The sequence below is a fragment of the Thunnus albacares genome, chromosome 1 (genome assembly GCF_914725855.1).
Source record: "Thunnus albacares chromosome 1, fThuAlb1.1, whole genome shotgun sequence".
NCBI classification, from domain to species: domain Eukaryota; kingdom Metazoa; phylum Chordata; class Actinopteri; order Scombriformes; family Scombridae; genus Thunnus; species Thunnus albacares.
Genome location: NC_058106.1, coordinates 26546608 through 26565193, shown reverse-complemented (window position 1 = coordinate 26565193; position 18586 = coordinate 26546608). Strand labels below are relative to the sequence as shown.

The following is an 18586-nucleotide window of genomic DNA, read 5'->3' as shown; positions in this document are numbered from 1 at the left end:
TTGGGGTCATGTAGCCAGCATAACATGCATTGTTCTTCTGTCCTTTTATTTGGCATTGCTGTATATAGGCATTTTCTCTGTTAATTGTGTACAGTGTTCACAAAGAGACATCTTAAATAACATCTCAGACCAATATAAGACAACAGAGGGGCTAATTTTGTACTGTAGAGCTTGCAAGGCACTGTGAGATATTCACACATCCCATTTAAAACACTAACAATGAAATTGCAGATGGGATTATTTTATTCATGATGGACTAGACTGCTGACAGTGAAAAACTTATAAACTTGTTTTATTAATGCATTCTACACTGTGATGGAGAGGTAATAAGATATAATTGCAAATTAGTATCTGAAGTGTACACTGGAAAGCATGAGAGCATGAAGCATTGTGAAACACCCCCGGAGGCAAATGGATCTAAAGGTCTCAACAAAAGTATTACATCAGGTACAGGGTGTTGGTTATGCTTTACAAAAGCTCCATGACATCAAAGTTTGTGCAGCATTTTGATGCCCTAAAATGTCACCACAGTCCTGAGAACTCCATCCTAAATGAGGCTTGCGAGGTGGATAAATATGCTTTCATTTTTCATCGTCTGTCTTGCCAAGGCGAGCAAACTATCCTCCATTTGCTAAGGTCTTTGCCAATAAAGACAGAAATTTGATATCTTAAGATAACAGAAATGATATTACCCAGAAGCCATAACTGAGTCCTGTCAGAGAGGAGACGGAGTGAGTGATTGCCCCCAGTTATGCAAGAGCTGATCTATCCCATTAGGCTTTGGTGTAGGCGCAAGCCCAGAGCTTGTGCCACTGAGGCTGACTAGCGGTTATTGCCTGACATGAAAATTCTTTTTCAAGCATAAAGTGTCAGAAAGTAGGATTGATGCTTCTGCTCATTATTGCTTCTGCATTTTGGGATGAGAAAGGTAATATTAGCTTGGAAAAAAATATGAATCGCAAAGCCATGTGATTGATATATCTGGGGACTTTGTGGCACTTCAGACTTGAGGGTACCAAACATAACTGAAAATAAATAACTGTAGGAAAAAGAATAACATACTATAACATTAAATATTGTACATGTAACATAACTGTTACATGTACAATGATGACAATGATCAGCCAAAGAAATTCTCAACCCCTTTGCAGTTTTGACAGCCTACACACACACCCACACAGACCTATGCATAGTGCATACATTCTGGCACATATTGTAGTAATATAAATGGCTGCAGGCTGTTGGGAGCTCTCAGCAGTGTTATGACCAATTTATCCGCTTGGTATGGTCCACCCTCTGTGTCCTCCAATCAGGCCATATTTTATAGGCTAGAGTATCAACACTACCTCAGTAATGTTGGGTTTTGAAGTCTTTTTTCTGTGCATTGGACAGTAGGATGTGTTAAAGGAGGATGGAGGATAAAACAGACAAGAGACAAGAAAAAATTTAATTAACAGAAACCAAAAAAAAAAACAATAATAAAAAAGAAATGTCAGTCATGACTCACAGTAATCTATAGCAGGACCCACAGTTATTGCTGTTTGACTTTCAAACTTTCATAGTATGTACACTAGCTTGAAGTTCCTTCCTTGAAAAGGGAATCAAGCTATGATCTCATAATAAGAGAACTACAATAAGAATATACTACTTATGTCATGATTTCTGGATTGTTGTGGACTTTTCAAATGTAATTTTTTGATATTTTTGGTTGGTGATTGTATTGGGGTGACGGTGGACATCTACTGCAGCCATCTTCAACCCTCACCAAATCAGACTGAAACAATTTGGAAGGAGAGATGAGATTCCCGGTAACAGAATGAGTATGTGAGCCTTTAAGTAAGTCAGCTCAGACTAAGGTCTGGTTGCTACGAGTATATTTTAAACCATTTCTTGTCATATTTCCCACATATCTATATTTAGCAAAATCATGAACAGACTTCAACTGAAGATGTGTTGCTCTGTAACAATACCTTACCACCCCTTTAGATCAACATTATCTTGTAAGGTACATACAGACATACAGTACAGTATTCAGAGCATACATACTGCCACATTTCATTTCAGCTAATTGAGCTGATTAACGTAAATATGGAAATAAACCTGAGCTGAACCAGTGTAATTTGTAATAATAGATTCCCATGGTAACTTAGGTTAAGCTTATTTTAACTCCACTTGCTTCACTGGTTAATTTAATTTGAGGAAAAGCATGGATGCATTAAGTCACCTTTTAAAGGTGAAATCTGAACTTTAAGGAGGTTTGAAATTGTTACCTGACAGATGTTCAGGCTTGAAAAGGTTCATTTGAAATATGGCACACTAAGCCAATGCATCTGGAAAACTAGATTTTTCAAAATACAATTTATTAAACACTATCAATACCAAAACATTCTGATTTATTTATAGGACCAGTGTGTCAGATTTAGTGGCATCTAGCAGAACAGACTTGGCAGAAATTGAATATAATATTCATACGTATTTTTTCATTAGTTTAAAATCACCTGAAAATAAAAATAATTGTGTTTTTGTTACCTTAGAATGAGTCCTTTGTACCTACATAGGGAGTGGGTCCTCTTCCATGGAGTCTGCCATGTTGCATCACCATGTTTCTACAATAGCCCAGAACGGACAAACTTTTTGTTTTGTTTTGTTTGAAAAAAAAAGAAGCTTGTCCTGTTTTTTGAGAGTTTGACAGCCACTGTGGGCTCTCCTGCACACTTGGAAGGGGAAGGGAAGGTGTATTCATTTGGTTGCAATCTGTAACCTCGCTGCTAGATGCCACTAAATCTTACACACTGGTCCTTTAAAAACAAATTTGTTCTGAAAGTGGCAATAGGGCCCCCTATTGATCAGATGTCAGATACTTCCACCAACATTGTTCACTTGTCTTTCTTCTAGCTCTTAACTGTTATCAGTTGTTCAAAAATTGAAATTCACTCAAAATTAAGCTCGTAATTCCACTATGACATAGATACTAGTATGGTATCATAGAGTATCTCAGAGTATCATCATTTATATTTTAATGCATTGAGTCAGTCTTAACAGCCAAATAGTTAGATGTGTGAATACTTTCTGGTGACTGCGTTTTTTAAACCATAACACCATCAGTGGTCTTGACATTGTTTCAGACACACCGTTGGAGCCACATGGTGTCTAACAATCGGAGACAAAAAAAGACAGATGGGAGGTGGAAGGAAGCCACAGGGGAAAGGCTTATGTCTCAGTTTCACTGTGACAATGGAGCACGTGTGCTTGGTATTGTTGCTATTGTGCACTCACACACTAGGCATCAGCTGACCAGAAAACTACATCACATCCTGTCTCAGAGCTATTGATCTTAAGTTACAGGGCCTCACGGTATTTTAACGGATGAAGAGGTTTCCTTAGCAATCCTCTGCTGTGAGAGGGGCCCCCACGAACCTGGCATCTGGCAGTTGCATCATTCAAATAGAAACAGGAAAGTGATGCATGCATTTCCACCAATTACATCATGACATTTTGTGGTGTTTTGCTGTTTTAACCAATCAAACATCTCTGCTTCAATTCAAGTACTTTTTCTTTTTCTTCTCTTTTTTAACTGAATGATATATAACCCTTCCGATCACTAATTGCCTGGAAATGGACAAAGCTTTAAATTGCATATAAGGGAAGTGATGGTAAACAATATGTTTTTTCATAGAAAGATGAATTAAAATGGACTACCTCCTAATTTAGTTAGATTTTATGCACTTAAGTTCTCTAACAAAAGACATATTTTGGCACACATTTCCCAAATTGAAGGGCGCCTTTGTGATATATAATGGATTATAGCCTCTTCTGTTACCTTTACAATGGTAACTTAGTAAACTTACATTTAAATTACAAGACAAGGAAAAAAGCATCCAAAGTCAGAGGCTGCTGGATTAAGAAGGTAGAGCAATTTATCACAGGATATCTAATAATAACAAGCCTGTTTAAAAAACAAACAAACAATTCATTTAATTATATTTTTGTGTGCATTTTAATAATTAACACTATTTTGGTTTAAACAACACATTTACCTGCTTAAATAAATGGCTTGAACTGGAAATTATAATTGTAACCCATAGTTCAATACAGCATGTGTAGTACATTTGTACCTGTGTGGTATTTGTGCAATGTTATTTTAATAACTAAAAGTGTTATACATAAAGAATGCCCCTGTATTCTGGGCAAAATAATAAATATGGAGCAAAAAAATGTAGCTTTGATTAAAAAATACTATTCATATTGCATACAATTACTTTTAAGCACTTTTCAATGATTTGACACAAATGAATCTCTCTCTTGACCAAGGCTGCCTGTTTACATTTGAAAATCCAAATTATCTTTATAAATACTGTACATCCTCCTCTCTGGTGGTTAAGGCTGTTTAATTTCAAACAGTTAATAGAAAATGTATGAGCGGTTTCAGGCATGCAGCTGGGTTAAAGAGTAATAAAAGCAGCTTGGGTATTGAAGAGGCTGATGAAGGAAGTCTCTTTGAAAGGGAGGGGCTGGACCACTGGACTGCTTTCTATTGTTGACCATCTGTAAGTGTGCCTCACACACACACACACACACACACACACACACACACACACACACACAGACAACTTTTTGGACAGGAGCCAGAAGGTGGTGTCAATAGTCTTCCTGGGGGATGGGCAATTTCTACCGTTAAAAGTAATTATTTTCCTAAGGGTTACATGGCTTTTTTTAAAGGAGGGGGTTGGGTGTTGAGAGGTCACTTAAGGAAATGAAATTAATTTCCGTTGGGAAGGGAAAGTTTTGTCGTTGGGAATTGACAGATCTGGTATGAACATTTTGCAACAAGAAAGTGAACAATGTATTTTGGGATTTAGCCAATAATATAAGAGAAAACAATCAACATGTTGTATTTATCATACATTTAAAAATATACATACATAAACAATAACATCACAGATATCAGATCAGTGTTGGGCAATATAACCACAGGATAAACATGGCCATTAAGCTTTTTCATGTATTTTTTTTAACTTGCTATAAAGTGTGTGAGTGTGTGTGTATGTGTGTGTATGTGTGTGTGTGTGTGTGTGTGTGTATGTGTGCGTTTGAGCAGCCTTACAAAAAAAAGCCCCTTGAAAATGTAATCAAAAGTGTTTCTCTATAACCTTAATGCCTCATGACTAAAAAAAGCAATAATCAAAGTGAAAGTTTTTGAAAAAAATCATGTGCTTGTGCTAAATCCTGATTGGTTCCCATAAGTATGTGACATCACCTTTTTTCTCCAGCAGAGCCACACCCACTACAAAGCACTGAGAGGGGCCCAGACAAAAAACACTTGAACTTTTAACTGGTTATGGGGCAGTCTCATTATGCCTCTGATGCCTCTATATGATCTACACAAGCAAATGAGACCATCAGCGAGAAGGTTGGCTATTTCTATATAGTTATTCTAAATGGGTGAGATTCCCTGCAAAATCAGATTAAACAATTTATGGCAGCCAGCGCCACAGACAGTTCATTTTCCTCACCCCACAGAACATGAGTTCTCTTCCAATGAGTCAATTAATCCACATCCTCCGTCTCAACGATCCAGACCGTGGCAACAAAACACAAAGAAATCAAGACGAGGATCAGTAGTATTACTTGCTACGAGACCACTAGCAGGTGCTGAGACTCCATGACAGCAGGACAGGCCACAGCGGGGCGAGACAGAGCTTCCCATCAGAGTGGGAAACAGTTAAGTGAAGAACATATAGCATTGTACCATGAGGGAGTACAAAGATGTTACTAGGACCATGGACCACAGAACGCATTTCAAATCCCCCCCCTGCCCCGCCACACACGCACACACACACACACACACACACACACACACACACACACACACACTTAACTTTAACTTGACTTCCACTTACGATCTTTATGGTATTACAGCTAACATATTAAGAGCCTAAAGACTATGTAGAATTTAAAAAGAAACATCAAACTCACCACTGCTCTTTAAATATTGCCGAAGAAGTGTATCCGTCTGTCATTGTGCTGGATGAAGTCCCTGGCAATCCCCAGAGCATCCACTGTTGCCAAAAAATCCTTGTGTGTGGACGCACATCAAGCTATTTAGTCTTTTCTGGGTCATCGTTGATCTCAGATATGTCTTTAAATGACGGAGGGATAAGAAACACCTCTAAGCACTGGCAGTTGACAAAGGGATGGTGTAGAATAACTTCAACAGCTTGTGCACCTCTGGCAATAGAGGTTTTGCCACAGGAGTTGTATTCATTGCCAGTGCTACTGATGATACTGTTTGGCCTGCTTCTATCCCAGAAGTCTGAATTGCGTCTGGCAACATATCAAGCTGTGTGCTTTGTCAAAGTCAAAATCCCTCTTGTAGAGATCCACTATGGAAGACGGGAAACCGACCGTCTCCCCAATCAGGCACTCCAGGGCAGCTACCATATGCAAGTCTCTCTGCTCAAAACGCCATTCCAATACATCATCAAGTATATCCAGAACTTCAAAGTACAGTCTCCTGTAATGATCTGCTGGACTCAGGAATGCGTGTGCAGGCTTTCACTGCATCTGTGCATACAGTCCATCTCATTGGACAGAGAGTACTTAGGTTATTATTGCCCAGGGATATTTCATTTTTTAAGACTTGGAACTTGTGGTTTTGTTCGGGGTACTGTTTCACAATATGTACCACCTCTTGCATGAAGTCCAATGCATCTCTGATTCCCAGTGTCTCAAACATAAATTAAGACAATGCGCAATGCACATAAATGGCTGCAGGATTGTCCCATTTAAAGCGTGCTGCAAGTCCAAGCAAATGACCAGACATACTTGCAGCCCCATCGTATGCCTGTCCACGGCACATACTGGGCAAAACGTTGCATTGGATGAGAATGTAATTTAGTGCAGTGAGAATGGTCAGAGCGTCAGCCTGAGGAAAGTCAAATAAACCCATTAAATCCTCGTGAGGGACATAGCTGTTGTCAACTCTGTAGAATAAATCCATTAGCTGCTCTTTATTTGAAATGTGGTTTCATCTGCAATTAGTGCATAGAACTCCCCACGAATAGGTGAAATAACCTGGGATAATATTGAATGAGAAATTGATTTAATCAGTTCATTGATTATGTCATTTCTCATGTAGATTCTGTCAGCTAACCATTGGTAAATTTCAGGTCAATCCTGAGCCCGTAATTAAAGCAACTTGTAGATTGCTGTTCTTTGGATCATTAACATCTAATGCCATGCTCTGACCCATGAGATAAATGATGGAGGATATCTCCTTAACTAGCATGTCGCTTCTGTACTGTTGTTTAACTTTCAGCTGGGTGTCAAGCTGGGGCACAATACGTTGCTGCTGGGATAAATACAAATTGTAGTAAGCCATGGCCTCTCTGTGATATTTGCTGCTTTCATGTTTCTGAAAAGAGCACACAGCATTTTTCCAGTTTTGAAATCCAAACACAGAGAAAGCATGTTCATTAGTTTTGCTTAACCCCGAACGCAGTCTTTTAACAGTCCATAGGTGACATTTTTGCTTGCGTTTGACACAATGTTAGCCACTGGGAGTCTTTAAACCACTGTGGTTGAACGGACTGGTTTTTCTGTGTTCCACCTTGTATATGTTTTGTACCTGAGAGAATAGCTGAGTCATCTGGTTGGTGGGACCGGTGAGTCAGATCCCTACAACACTCACTGGAGCAGTGGACTTCTGCCAGGCTTGCAGAGGGAGCAGAGTTGGGAGGTGGAGGCCCTGGAGCAATGGAGGAGTGTATGGCTGGATAGGAGTACGGAGCACAGGGCAAATGGTTAGCTGGAGCAGCAACATAACAGGCAAAGTGGCCAGTACTAGCTGAAGCCAAGGCAGAGGAGGTAACGTTAGCTAGAGGACCAAATGGAGAGTGAATATTGTCGGCTGGCTTGTTGGGGCAGCAGAGGCAGTAACGTTACATGCAGGGCTATTGTTCTCCTTAACATCAGCAGACTGGCTAGGTGGAGCAGCAGCAGCAGATATAGAGCTTTTTTCTGAAGATTCTTCAAAGGGCTCATGGTTGACTGGAGTGACAGCAGTCCCCTTTCCAACTTTCATTGGTATTGCTGCGAAAAAATCTGTTATTTTTTGATGTTTCATTTTCATCACATGACATAAATCGTGCGATCCTTGACTAGGACAAGGGGAGGACGGGGGAAGGACATTTTTCTTAGTTTGATAATGTTAAAAGTAAAGTTAAACTTGTTGTTGGCCTCCTGACTCATTTTAAAAAAGACGAGTGCAAAAGAGAGGGAGAGCACGAGCAAGCTGAGAGCACGAGTGAAAATGAAAGAGAGAGAGAGCAGTAGTGGTTAAGTGAGCTAGAGAGTGAATAAAGGGAGCCAGCAGTGGTGCAGCAAGAACAAAGCAGTTAATCTGAGAAATAAAACTTCATTTTCTGATTGTTTCACAGCGGTTACGTTCTAAAGCACAAATAAACATGTCCACACCTCTGCACAACCCTGCGGTAAGGTGCCGCATTGCTGGACTTGGTGGTGAATGCAGCCTTACATGTAACCTAGGTGTATGAACGGTACTAAAACAAAGTTTACTTTGCTTCACTATCTTCATATTACAATTATTTATCTTACATAGCCATAAATAGATACTTTACCTCTTTGCTGTGCATCCTGCAAACAGCTTTATTTAAAAAAGGAAGAAATTGTATTAAAAATGCATGCACTCGCCAAGATCTTTACAAGACGAGGTGGTGGTACTCATGAGAAATGCAGTCTTCTTTTTGAGAAAACACTACTGCTTTTGTCCACAGGGGCTGCTAAAATCAATACAAAATGAAAGTTCCTTGTAGTAACTTGAAGTTAAATGACCAAAACTGTATAACTTTGGCTGAAAACTGTGTTTATAAAAGACCACATGTAAGGAGCTGATTGAAAAAGGTTATAGGTTTCAAGGCCTTTAAATTTATAATCTCGAAGATTTTCATTTAAGTAAATGTCTGTTAAGTCACTATCTATCACTGAATGAGGTAACTGACTGAGCCTAAGGCCCACTGATGAAAGCCCTTGCATTTGCAGTATTATGATTATTACAAACTGGTTGTCGGCAGCAACTTTCCCGCCATGCATTCAAATCAGTGGAGCTTGTGTGTGAAGTGGCTTATTTTTCAAAAGCTTACTCTTTTTGGCTTTTTACTTGCAAAGCTTTTATTGCAAGTGCAGTAACTGTCTCTTCTTTGCTGCGCTGTGTGTGCAGCATGCGGGGCTGAGCACTGCCCCTCAGTACTCCTCAGAGTGGAGAAGAGGACTGACAGCAAAACACAGTAGAGACTCTCACACTGAACTGAAATGAAACAAGTGCACATAAGTTAGGCGAATAACATAAATAAACAGTCTCTGTTGCATTTTGCGATCATTTATGGTCGCGCACTATCCTCTCCTGTCCACTCCACTCCACTTGTGCTTCAGCGAGGGTTCCTTGTGTCTGTGTGTGCTGCACACACAGCGGAGCAGATGACAGTGAACCAGGTGAAGTACTTGAGTCGACAACAACTACACTCATTATGTTACTGTAAATGCAATAAAAGATTTGCGAGTAAAAAAACAACAAAAATAATTTATTTTGGTTATCCGCACAAAAGAAAAACACACCTGCAATTACCGCTTATTGCCATATGGTACCACCAAAGAGAACAAAACGGAGATCTTCAAGATTATTACTTCAAAGAAGTATATAAATTAATACTGATGTAAAGTGTTGACGTTAACAGGGCAGCATGCTGAAATTTGCACATACTTTCTCAGCTAATCGGGATTGGCCTTCATACCCACAGCAGGGTGACAATGGTAGCTCTGTCTGTGCTTGGCTTGCTCACATTCTTGTAGGCCTATCATTCTACCGGAGGTGAGTTAGACATGACCACTGTAACTGAGCCTGACTGACCTCAGACAATAATAGAAGCAGGTGAACCACAACTCCAATGTGTCTGTATGTCTCTCAGGGAGCCTAAGACTCATGCAATATAGAGATGCCCACGAGGCCGCCAAACCCCCTCTGTCTGGGAGCCACTGAATCATCAAAGCACCAAAAGTGTCTGAAGTCTATAGTGGTAAGCCAGCTGCCCAATTGCACTAGCTCCAGTTGCTCTTTTAGGCTACATGCACTCAACACGTTTTTGTTTTAAAACGCATAACTTTTGCTACATTTATGCCTAGTGTCCACACCCCTAAAATGGAGACTTTTGAAAATGCTGCTGACCCCATTTTAGTTTGAAAACTCCAGGGTTGCATTTTAGTCTGGATAGGCAGGAACGGAGACTTTTGAAAACGATGACGCAAACACCCATGTTTGCTTACTGATTGGATCTTATCAGTCATGATGTGTCTTTCCCTGATTCTTCACGCCCTATCACATGACCCTTTTCCAGAAGAAAACAAATGACATCAGCCTTGACTACCAGTTGTTAATTCAACATGAATAACAAATTACAGGTGTTGCTGACATTGTTGTCTATGCTAGCAGCTGTTGTGCAGTTAAATTCAGCATTTAACAATGCTAATATTGCCTACATGTGCAGGAGGCAAGTTATTATTCGAGCGATTTGTGACAATTCCCATGTCCAGTGGTGTTATCAGCCCTATGTGGATTTCAGGTATTTCAGGTGTGTTAGTATGAACAGAGATAATTTCTGAAACGGGGCTAAAATGCTTGTGTGGACAGAGATCATAAAATGCTGTTTTAAAATGAAAACATATTAGTGTGGACATAGTCTTAGTGTGAGCATCCAAAAAGGCACACACAAGTTCAGTAGGCATAGGTGCAGAATGTATTTTCTTGGGAACCAGGAAATAGCCAGAATTGAGCCCTTTCTGTCTGTCCTCCTCAGGAGCTACTGAAATTGTTGACTGTTGTTCTGGAAAGAACATTCTGCATTATGGGTTAGTCAGATAATTCAGCAGCATAAATGCAACAAAGAGAGTCTATCGCTGTTTTAGCTGGCTGGCTGTATTGCTAGCCAATATTACAGTATATAGACTGACTCACCAAGCAGCATCATAGCTTGCCAGGATGATAAAGACTGAACTGCTGGGAGCTTAATACTGTAGCCAACAGAAGCTGAGTCACTACATTGTAGTGACTTTCAACATGAACTGTTTTAATATAGTAAAAATGAAGCTTTGGTGAAAGTTCACTAATGAAGATCTCTATCATCACACTCTGCCTTCAAATGTCAATTGTGAACATTACTATTTTCTTCCATTCTATTTCTTTGTCACCTCCACATTCCCATTACCTTGCAAGGCAGCTGGATTTGTGAGACCACAAGATGATGACATCATGACATCACGCGAGAATCCATCTTGTTAGGCCTCAAGTTATGCACTTGTGTTTGAACCACTGATGGTTCGGACCAATCAGCATTGCGGATCCAGATGCCTCGCAAGGTAAGATGAGTATAGACGGTGATGGATGGATTCATCCAATCACGTGCCAAGTTGTTTTTTTTTTCCAAAGCACCTGCCCTTTTCCAAACAGTTTCCATGGAAGACTTCTCAGATGGTTCTGTGTAATAAACCATCTGACATGTCAGGTTAACTTTCCCATGCTGTCAAAAATGCCGTCACTCACACTCGCACTTTCCCACACTGTCAAATCCTTTCATTCTCAATTCTGACTTCACCATACCTGACCATTGATCTTTCTACCCACATTCCTCTAGTCAGTGAGACCTTTAGTGCTCCTCTTAAAATATTGTTGCAATTATGCACTCTGTCCTTCAGACCTACATGTGTCCAGAGAGACCCAAACAAAGGTTCATCAACCATCTGCTGGCTCATTCCACGACCACCACCAGCATCTAGACTCTAGGGGATCCCATTCTATCTCCTACAGCCTGGTGCTGGTTGCTAAGATTTTAATCAAAATAACCACATTGGATAAGGTATTGTAAGAAGAGGAATAAGTTAACTAATCTTAGTAATTTAATTTAATTTCTGTATCCCACTAATGTCTTGAGTGCATGTTGACAATTACATCTTAAATAACTGAATTATAGGTATGTTATTTAAAGCCAGTTTTTTAACAAAGCCATGAAGAGGAGAAAAATCCATGGCCTAATTTTTTTCTATACTACTAAGAAGGACAAAGATGTTGTACTGTATAAATGAATTTAAGCTCAAGTGTAAGTGTGCTAAAAAATCCTCATTGCACATACCAGTAGTCTGAATAGCAAAAGCCTGTGCATTCTGAGCCTTTTCTTCCTCTCTATTTTGCAGTGAATGTGATGTTTGGCATATAAGGCTATTAGTATTGTATATGAAACATTTATTATGATTCATTCATTCTTTCGCTTTGTGGGTTGTATTCAGGGGTATAGGAGCTAGAGTACATCCCAGTATACATTGGACGAAAGGCATGGAAATACACAGAAGTAGGTAGAATCTTGATTTGCCTTAAGTGCTGTCATACTTTTTTATCACTATATGAGGCAAGATTCTGTGAGGCTTGCTCATACGACTGTTCCTAGATGGATTTGCCAAACTCTCTTGAAGGGACAAACTTGTCGTAATTTCCTTGTTCTAGCCTGACAAAATATAACCACAAGAGGGAAAGTTTGACATGAAGTGAGATGCTTAAAAACATCTTTCTAAATCAAAGCGGTCAACCTCTAATATGATAATCTGTCATGACAGCCGATATAACAATCAAGAAGATATTAGACGAGATAATATTATAGGGGCCTAGAGGCAGCTGTCGGAGTGAGAGAGTTTTCCTAACAACTTCTGAGATGCTGTGCCAAAATATGCCAATAAAAATGATAAAATCTAAAAAACCTCCCAGTAAACTGGCAAACCATGATGATGATAATATGGTGAACAGAATATTAATTTTGCATTAATACTAGTGCAAAGTGGTAGGTCATGAGCACACTAACTGTGTGGGTGTTTCCAAACGGAACTGCTATTTTGGATCATGTATGTGCAGCAGTGCTAATTGCACAAGGGATGGGTCTGGAATATAGATCAGAGGGTGTGGTGAATAATAATACTAATAAATACTACTAAATATAATGATAAGCCAATCACATCACTGGTCTCATAGCACTCAAACAACCATGCCAATCACAGTGACACATGACAACAAGGACTCACCAGATGGTGAATCAGCTTCAACAGGGAATTATGTTGTTTTCTGGGTGGTGTGGAGTGGCATGACATGAACACATAGCACCACAAATCAGCAGCTAGAAGCTGATGGTGTAGGGTATTTTTGAACATTTAATTAGCACAATGATGATAAAAACAAATAAAAAATAGTTTAGTGAGGTCATCTATATGACCGCTTTGATCTGACCCTATTTCAGTCATAACTAATGTATCATGTCATAAATAGTCAAATCATGTAGTAACTTATGAGACACAACTGAATCATCAGTGGACTGATATGAGAGAGATATTTATCTGTATTAAACAATTGTGCTTTAACAAATCATCTATTTAAATAATGCCATGATTCAGGCACTCCTTTTGGGAAACATGTCAAGAAGAATAAGTTTTTGTAAATTGCCAATTTTGGATGGAATACACAGAGACAAGATCAGATAACGCTGAATCACCAAGGAAAGAAAACTGCAACTGCACTGCTCTCTGTAGGTTATTTTCAAGCATGTTGCATTTCTGGCCACACCCCAATCAGCAATTTCAAAGCCATTAAAAGCTGATTTAAAACACCTGCATGCATTATCAGTTATTATGTTAGTACACTTGTGTACTGAATGAGTTGCATCTGAGGCTATTTCAATACCTGTTATTATACAAATTTCTCTGCAAAATTCAGATGGCCAAGTAAACCAGGAGCAACCCAGTAGATTTCAATGCCATTAGCCACCCTGCTCAATAATCAGCTTCATTTGCTAAGAAAACAAACTGGGGCCAGATGGCGAGGCTGATGAGTGTTCATCGATCTGGGGTCCCTCTTGCATACTTGCTTAATTTTGGAAATGGAGGGGATGGCCTTCTGAAGGGTGAGGAGGGAAACTCTGGGGCAGATGTGCCTTCCCTCCTCTATGCTAAGCACAACACTCTATATGTGAGAGGCATAAAAGCTTTGGAGCGGTCCTCTTGGAGTTTTAAACAGCCCTAATAGTGAGCATATCTTCACTTTCCACTACCTCAGTATTTAGTATTTTTAGTAGAGAGCTAAGCCTGTGTGAAATAGAACTTTTCATCAAGATATCATATGAATATTGTAAGAATACCCTTCCATTTAGTGCACTTTGGTCTATTGCCATAACACATGCAAATAATGTTTTAATAGTCTCAGAGCCATATGTGATAAGTCAGATCTGATGATTAAAGTAGTGTTTGATGAGCTCTTATTTCTCAGGTAGAGGAGATTGATCCCTCATAATCTGATAGTGATTTTATTCAGGTAATATTTAACCTTCAGTCTGAGGTAACACCACCTCTGCCACTTTCATCTTTGCATGATCTTCTGTTCAGTTGGTTTATGAAATAAACATTTCTGCAACCTTTTTTGTAGTGTTAGATTAAATATTTAAACAGAATGCAAGTTTGATGTTTAAGAAAAGGTGTGTGTTTTATAATACAGTCCTTATCTTTACACCATAATACCACAGGATAGGTCTTAATATTTAACTCATCTTTTTCTTTCATGTTTCAATAGATACTGAAGATTTCAGCATTAAAAGTGAGCAGCAATTTCATCTGGATTTGACCCAAGTGACCCTCCTACTTAGGCTGAGATATTAGTCTCACATTCCAGTGAGAGAGAACAGGCAGCTTATTAAAAACAACCCTTCATTACCATAAGACATAGCAAAGCACTTGCCTTCCTAATCTTTGGAAAGCTCCAGATGAATATCTATCCGTGTGACCCAACAGTTGTTGTGGACGGTGCAGCTGAATGCCTGCGAGAAGAAACTAGTGGTTGTTGTTGATTTTAGCTGGTATTGTGGCCAAATAACTATTGTCTCTGTTAAATCTTGTTTAGTCATGCTAGGATTGCCCTTCATTGGCAAGGACATGGTTGTTGAATATTGGTTGCTGTGAGTGGAGGAAGGAAAGTAGAGAGAGGAGACAGATGGTGTCAGGATCATGGTCGCACATATTTAGTTTAACAAAAACAAGAGAACAGAAATGTTTTGGAGATGGAAGGGAATATTAACCTGTTCATTGAGCTGATTTTCAAGAATCAAAACAGATATTAAGAATGTGATTAAGATCTTGGATTTAGATGAAGACCAATATGACCAGAGGCATGAGAGAACCTGAATCCACACCAGATATGACAAATGCGGGAAGGCAATCGGAGATGCTGGATGAATACTAATTGATCTGAATACAATGTGATGGCGAGTGCCGTCTAGAGAAGCTGGCAAGCCTGGCTTCAATTCTGCCGGTAGCAAGAGACCATGAAACAGATTGAGCTGATTATGCGGCTGATTATGTTCACAGGAAGAGAGACAAGAAGCACTGATAGTAATGGAGGAAGAGGCCTTACCCTCTTAATGAACAACTGACTTATTTCTGGACAGGCAAGTGGATGAACCGTTATGTTGACATAAGCTGCTTATTTTAATGGTTTGACTGGGATGCTTGGACTTACGGTGACATAACAAGTCAAAATATAATTGTAAATCACAACTATGTCCATGTATTTTTTGTAGAATAATCAAGAGCTTAAAACTTACTCTTATGAAGGAGGATATTGTTGAACAAGTGTTTTGTCTGTCTTTAGAGACTTGTTGCTTATATAACCCATATTGAGCTACAAATTAAAATAATACTGAACATATATTATACATATTAATAATAATTAACCCCTCAAAACAAATTTTTGCCATCCATTAAACAACATAAAACATACTAACATATTGATATCTTTCAACATAGCTTATTATATTTTAGGTTTATATACACAAGTTACATATGGGCTACTGTAAATGTGCACTTCACAGTCAATCACAGTCACTGTGTCATGGTCATTGCAGCATGGGTGTCTACGGTTTTGCTGTCAGGTTAATTGTATTATACTGTATATACAATGGACTTGACAGCATTGTCATATTTTGTATACCATTGCCACAATTCTTCTAAATTATCTGTTTGATCATTTTGCACAAAATATAATTCTCATAATTATCAGCTTTAGGCTTATCATCATTCAGAGTTCATTTCATCCGAAACCTCCAACATCAAAGAAGGTTCTGATCTGAAAGTATACCTGACACACCAGCACTGCACCATCACGTTACTGTAATGGTAAACTACCGTAAAAAAAACTTGTTCATGCTTGTATGTGCATTAATTTATAGTATGAATGACATGAAATAAGGCCAAGCAGAAAAAAAGAACGTGACCTGCTATCACCTGCATACTGGAGAAAAAAGGACTCTTACATATCTATAAGAAGAATGTTTTTTCAACAATTTTGATGCTTCACATGACAGAATTGTTAAAAACAAATAGATTAAGAGATATAAATGACTTGAGGGCTTATCTGAATAAAATGAGGGAGTTTGTAATTTGGTCATGGGTCTCTAAAGACCTGAGGTATCCGTTTAAGGGTTAAACAGCCCAATGGACTGTTATGAACAGTCCATTTTCTGACTAGGCAGCATGACTGAGTTGAATCTGCAGACTACAGGGCTGCTTTTTGTAGTAAACATATTACATGGCCAAAAATATTTTCACTGTTTTTGCAAATGATATGTTTTGGATTGGTTTCATGAGCCTTTGTTATACTGCAAAACAGAAAAGGCACAAAAAATGAAAGAGTTCTATTAAGTAGAAAAGAAGCAGAAGAGGAAAAGAAAATACATGTCATTCAAACAGTGTTGGCCTAGTATCTTGTATGTGATGGATTTAGTCATTTACATCAGCTAGTCTTTTGTGGTACTGTACTCACGATTGTAGGCAGACCTTCCTATGAGCAGAAACCAAATTGTTCCTCCTGTGTCAGTTTTCTGCTACAGAAAATATTTTCAGGCTTCAGACTTCTAGCTTGCCTTATCTGCTTATTTTACATTACAGATTGGCAGTAGATTAAGATAACTAGCAAACCTGTTAAATACATACTTCATTATAAAATACAATCACACCTGCTACAGCCCACCTGTGAGTGAATTTCTGAAAAAGAAAAGCTTTTAAATTGTTTAACTTCCCATGTCACAGAGAACTAAGGGAGTTTCTATTGCCAAGGCTTCCTGAATGTAAATGATCTGGAAATTTAGCTTCATGATATTGTTGGCTGGTAATGCCTTTGAGGAAAAGCTTGTCGAAAAGCAGAGGGAGTATAATGAGATTTTGTGTTGCTTTCTTAAAACTCGGTAATGATGTCAACCTGAATGTATTGGGATCATAATAAGAGTCCATATTAAATATTCTTCTCGATCTGTTCTTCCAGCTTAATCGATTAGCATTAAAAACAGATGAATTTTCAGAACCCTCTGAGTAAACGGAGCTCCCAAAACTGTTCCCGTAATTGAAGGAAAGAAATAAAAAAAATGTGTGATTTTCAAACAAAAACAGCACTTCCCATTTTCTCCTGTTCAGTCTTTGTGTCACTGAGCACTGTATGTAAGTTAGCTACCATACAATTTGTGAACTTCTTTTTAATCCATTTCTTTTAGGTGTGCTGGCGTGAGTTGCTGTTGAATCAGAGGTGGGCAATAGAAAGACTAAGGCTTCGACAGAGAACACAGGCTTTTTCCTGTTCTTCTTCTCCCAGCATTAATGGCTGGAGCATTCCCATTACCTGCTCTGAGCCCTGAAGATGGGATTCCTGTGGTGCCGGCCGGGAGCTGCTCTGCTGCGCTGCATTGTGATGAGTTCTCCACTGATGTTTTCCTGCTCTCGCTCCTCTCAACTCTGCCAGTTCTACTTTTCTCTCCCGCCTGTCTTCAACCACGGTGTAGTCGCTTTCTCAATATGTCTAGTACTTTTCTGCTTCTTTTTTCTATGCTCTTGCTGAATTTTTGTGCACTCTTTTGGTACGGTCTCTTCCTTTATGAGTGTGTGCGCACATTTTTTCTTACTACGCTGCATCTGTTCTCATTATTCCTATATGACCAAACTACTACTGAGGATGTGAATTGAAAAAATATCATCAACTACAGTCAAAACTGACAACTTGGTAACTATACATTTGCAGGTGTGCTGTTAAAAAATTATCAGGTTATAAGGTGTCACCTTCTTATCTGGCCAAGTCAAAATATAATGCTAGAGCTGTAATTCCCTTTACACAATTTTTTCCCTGACCTTTTGTATTCTCTTTTCTTTCAACCAAACTCAAATGTGCTTTTACAAAGGGCTTATTCAGTGCATGTTTTTTGCAGGATAAAAATTCATTACCTGTGAGAATTGTGTATTGTACATTTACACAATAGTCTTAGTTTTGGAATGTCTATTAACAATTCCAAAAATAAATAAATAAATAAAAAAAATCATTCATTTTGCATTTTGAATCATTAGCACACAACCAATTTTACTGAGATAAAATGACTGTCTGTAAAACATTTTAAGATATTAGATTGTGAATTATTTGTTACCACAAATATATTAGTCACTGCTAGCTAGTTAC

General features: G+C 38.7%; 1 long non-coding RNA gene across 1 annotated transcript; it reads left to right on the top strand.

The window, feature by feature from the left end:
• Positions 1 to 3496: 3496 nt before the first annotated feature.
• Positions 3497 to 18314, top strand: LOC122982859. Its single transcript, XR_006403545.1, has 3 exons — positions 3497 to 4547; positions 5274 to 5721; positions 17637 to 18314. It is a non-coding gene; the product is annotated as an uncharacterized LOC122982859 (long non-coding RNA).
• Positions 18315 to 18586: the final 272 nt, after the last annotated feature.